Source organism: Triticum aestivum, chromosome 3B (genome assembly GCF_018294505.1).
Source record: "Triticum aestivum cultivar Chinese Spring chromosome 3B, IWGSC CS RefSeq v2.1, whole genome shotgun sequence".
In the NCBI taxonomy this organism is placed as follows: domain Eukaryota; kingdom Viridiplantae; phylum Streptophyta; class Magnoliopsida; order Poales; family Poaceae; genus Triticum; species Triticum aestivum.
In genome coordinates this window covers 667,514,983-667,520,150 of record NC_057801.1, presented here as the reverse complement: position 1 = coordinate 667,520,150, position 5,168 = coordinate 667,514,983, and positions in this window count along the sequence as shown.

Sequence of the window (5,168 nt, the reverse complement as noted above, 5' to 3'; positions counted from 1 at the left end):
CCCTGATGAGTCAATTGACATGATTAGAAATCTTAGAACTGTTAATCTTATCACTAGAGGCTTGCCTAGAAACTTGATTGGAAATTTGCCTACTCTTGAGTGTGCCTACACTATATGGAAATTTCTTGAGGAACGATTTCCGAATTACTCTTTAAAAAATCTAGATGAAATTCTTCATAAGTCTATTGCCTTGAGTAAGATGAATTGCAATGATCCTATGATTGGTAATTGTCTATTTGAACTTACAAACCTTATGCTTGCCAAAGGAGATGTTGGAATTATTAGTGATATCATTTCCGAAGCTATTAGAATTCATAAAGATGACTATTGTCAAAATCATTTGTTTAATGAATCACTCTCTCTAGGATTTGATCCATCACATGACGATGTTGAACATGGATACTATGATGAGGATGATGATAGTGACTTTGATCTTGATGGTGCAATGAGACACTTTGGTCTTATGGCAAATCTTCGGGGATACATGGCAGGAGGAAAAGAATGGGTTCTTGATAGTGGATGTACTGATCACATGACCGGAGATAAGGATATGTTTCGTGAGCTTGCTGAAAACGACGGCCCTCGAAAGTATGTCACTTTTGGTGACAACTCAAAGGGTAAGGTGGTTGGCCTCGGTAAGGTGGCCATCTCACATGATAGCTCCATACAAAACGTCATGCTCGTTGAATCTCTTGGGTACAATTTACTTTCAGTATCTAGACTTGTTGATTTCGGTTTCAATGTCCTATTTACTGAAGTAGATTGCCAAGTGTTTCAAAGAGATAATCATAAAATGGTCTTTACCGGTATATGTAGAGGTTGATCCTTACATTATTGATTTCACTAAAAAGGCTCAACCTAGAACTTGGTTAATTGCTAAATCTTCTAAAGGTTGGTTGTGGCATAGATGGTTAGGTCATGAGGGCATGCGAAACCTTGACAAGCTTATTAAAGGTAATCATATCATTGGCGTTAATGATGTCATATTTGATAAGGACAGACTATGCAGCGCTTGTCAAGCAGGTAAATAGGTTGGAGGAAGGCATCCCGTGAAGAACATCATGACCACAAGGAGTCCACTCGAGCTGCTTCATATGGATCTTTTTGGTCCCAACGCTTACAAGAGTCTCGGTGGAAATTCTTTTGGTCTAGTTATAGTTGATGATATTTTTCAAGATTTACGTGGGTGTTCTTTCTCAATGATAAATCGCAGATCCAAAAGATCTTCAAAAACTTCGCGAGGAAAGCCCAAAATCAGTTTGAAGTGAAGATCAAGAAGGTTCGAAGTGACAACGGAACGGAGTTCAAGAACGCAAATGTGGCCACCTTTCTTGACGAAGAAGGGATTTCACATGAGTTCTCGGCTACGTACACACCTCAACAAAATGGAGTTGTTGAGAGGAAGAACCGGACGCTCATCGAAATGGCGAGAACGATGCTTGATGAGTACAAGATACCGAAACACTTTTGGGCAGAAGCAGTTGAGACAGCTTGTCATGCAACAAATCACTTGCATCTTCACAAGCTACTCGGCAAGACGGCATACGAGCTCCTCACCGGTAACAAACCCCAAGTTGGATACTTTCGAGTATTCGGGTCAAAGTGCTACATTCTTGATAAGCATCGTCGCTCTAAATTTGCTCCTAAGTCTCATGAGGGATTCTTACTTGGTTATGGCTCAAACTCTCACACTTACCGTGTCTACAACAATTTCACCCGAAAGGTTGAAGAGACGGTAGATGTGAAGTTTGATGAATCTAACGGCTCGCAAGTAGAGCAATTGCCAATTGATGTAGGAGATAAAGATCCTTCAGAAGCAATCCAAGACTTGTCTATTGGTAAAGTTCATCCAACGGAGGTGAAGGAGAGTACCTCGTCCGTCCAACTGGAAGCTTCTACCTCACGACAAGGTGAACCAAGAGTTGATACGGAAGCATCCACAAGTGGGACACACCAAGACGAAGAAAACAAGGAAGTACACCAAGATGAACACCAACAACCTCCTTCTCCACCACGACAAGAGAACGACAACGTCAACAACAACGAAGAAGGACAAGAAGAAGGACAAGATGAAGAAGATGTTCCACAAAGACCCAAGCAAAGGCTTTCACGAGTTCGAGCAAGAGTTGCCAGAGACCATCCTGTCGAGCAAATCTACAATGATATCGAAACCGGGAGAATCACTCGCTCTAAAACTTGTTTAGCTAACTTTTGTGAACATTATTCATTCATCTCTAGCATTGAACCTATGAAGGTTGAAGAAGCATTAGAAGATCCGGATTGGATAAACGCCATGCATGAAGAGCTACACAACTTTTAGAGAAACCAAGTTTGGACACTGGTTGAGAAGCCCGACAACAACCACAACATCATCGGTACCAAATGGGTGTTTCACAACAAGCAAGATGAAGATGGACAAGTAGTTCACAACAAAGCACGTCTCGTCGCCCAAGGATACACTCAAGTCGAAGGTATGGACTATGGTGAGACATATGCCCCCATTGCTAGACTTGAGTCCATTCGCATCTTACTTGCCTATGCTAATCACCATGATATCACCTTGTACCAAATGGACATCAAAGGTGCTTTTCTAAATGGTGAAATAGAGGAGGAAGTTTATGTTAAGCAACCTCCCGGCTTTATCAATCCTAAGAAACCTAATCATGTTTACAAACTTCTCAAAGCTCTTTATGGTCTTAAACAAGCTCCTAGAGCTTGGTATAAATGTTTAACCAAGTTCCTTATTGAAAAAGGCCTTGAGATTGGAACGATTGATTCTACTCTTTTTACTAAAAGGGTTAATGGAGAATTATTTGTATGCCAAATTTATGTCGATGATATTATATTTGGATCAACTAACCCTCATTTTAGTGAAAAGTTTGGAAAGCTAATGTCGGAGAAGTTTGAGATGTCTATGATGAGTGAACTCAAATTCTTTCTTGGTTTGCAAATCAAGCAAACTAAGGAAGGTACCTTTGTCTCTCAAACGAAGTACACCAAGGACTTATTCAAAAAGTTCAATATGCAAGAATGCAAAGGTATGTCTACACCCATGCCTACTAGTGGACATCTTGATTTGACCAAAGATGGTGAACCGGTTGATCAAAAGGTTTATCGCTCTATGATTGGTTCATTGTTATACCTATGTGCTTCACGTCCCTATATTATGCTAAGCGTGTGCATGTGTGCATGATATCAAGCTGCTCCTAAGGAATGTCATCTTAAGGCTGTGAAAAGGATAGTGAGATACTTAATTCATACACAAAACTTTGGCATTTGGTATCCAAAGAGGGCCTCCTTCGACCTTGTTGGCTACTCCGACTCGGACTATGCCGGTGACAAGGTTGATAGAAAGTCTACTTCAGGTACGTGTCAATTTCTTGGTAGATCACTTGTGTCTTGGTCTTCCAAGAAACAAAACTTGGTATCCTTATCAACCGCCGAAGCAAAATACATTGCCGCTGGTTCATGTTGTGCCCAATTACTTTGGATGACCCAAACTCTTAAAGATTATGGGATCTATGTGAAACATGTTCCATTACTATGTGACAATGAAAGTGCTATCAAGATTGCTCACAATCCTGTGCAACATTCTCGAACTAAGCATATTGAAGTTCGACATCATTTCATTCCAGATCATGTTGCCAAAGGGGACATTGACCTTAAGCATGTTCGCACTGATAAACAATTAGTGAATATATTCACTAAACCACTTGATGAGAAAGTGTTTTGCAGGTTAAGAGGTGAATCGAACATCATTGATGATTCAAACTTGGAGTAGGAACTCCATTCGGATACATGCAAGGCTTGAGCCTATGACTAATCCTTGATATTTCTCTTATGATGATAATCTTATATCTTGGATATATTTGCACCTTGCATGTCATCTAACCCTTGTAGGTACTTGGATGGATTGAAATCTATGAGATTGCAACACACTCACATCTTGAGCAATCTCTACATCGCCAAGTCTCTACTCAATGGTGGATGAAGACAAGGAAGCACGAAACCCTTCAACATATCCTTTGACAAACTCTATTTTGAACTCTATGATTGTCATTTTGGATACACAAGCGCTCTTCCTTGCAAAACTAACTCATGTAGGTAGATGAACTCACACTCCAAGTGGTCCTCCCAACTCTTGATGAGCTACATCAACCTCGAGCAATCCATACAAGTTCAACTACATGATCACGATCAATACCACCACCCAAGGTATATTATTCCATCTTAGAGAAGATTTACTCCAAGACATGAGTCAAAGCAACTCAACAAGATGTGAATACATCAAAATACTTGAACGAAAAATGGTAACCCCATTTTGAGCTTAATCGATGAGTATGACCTATGATCAAGTGATCTCACTTGATTCCTATGTCAATATACTTTAACATAGGTGACTTTGTCGCCAACCATTTCTATATGAAGTTCTCTCGTGTTCTTTTCAGTGCTCTTGCATTTGTTTCATGCACATTTGTTTCCCCTTTCAAAAAAAAACTTCATCTAGATTTATTTTCCTTTCTTTCTACTCTGCATTTCCTTGCATCCAATTCCTTGCAAATCTTTGTGACATCTTACTTGTCTAGTGAGCTGAGGTAACAAGTGTTCTCTCTGTGATGAACTCGATCACACCGGCATGTTACTTTCGGTCCCACCGAAACCCTTTGGTGCTACCGAAGCATACAACACAGTGCCACCAATTTCATAACAAGAATAACAGCTTGCCACTTGTTCCTGTGTTCTTTTGATCCAGCTCCACTCAATGAATCTTGTCCTGTACCAGCATCACATTTTACTTGCTGCTTTGACCTGTGACTCAAGGATCAAAACCATTTGTGACAACAAATCCAGAAGATCCTTCCTGGAAATTGATGTCAAAGGGGGGGAGAGAGATCACATCAAAACTTTATCATATCGATAGACAGAGATCACATCAAAACTTTATCATATCTCTATGGGGAGAGAATACTCAAGAAGAGAGAGTAATCTTCAAGGATCCCAGATGCTTGGTGTTCAAGAGGAGAGAAGTCACATGTCTTTAAGAGGGGAAAAGACATGTTCATATTTGTTTGCATTAGCTATGCCTTGTGTTATTTAGCTCTAATTTTCTATTCCCTATATTCTCCCAGTATCCCATGTTAGATTCAGGGGGAGCAAGAAATCTAAGG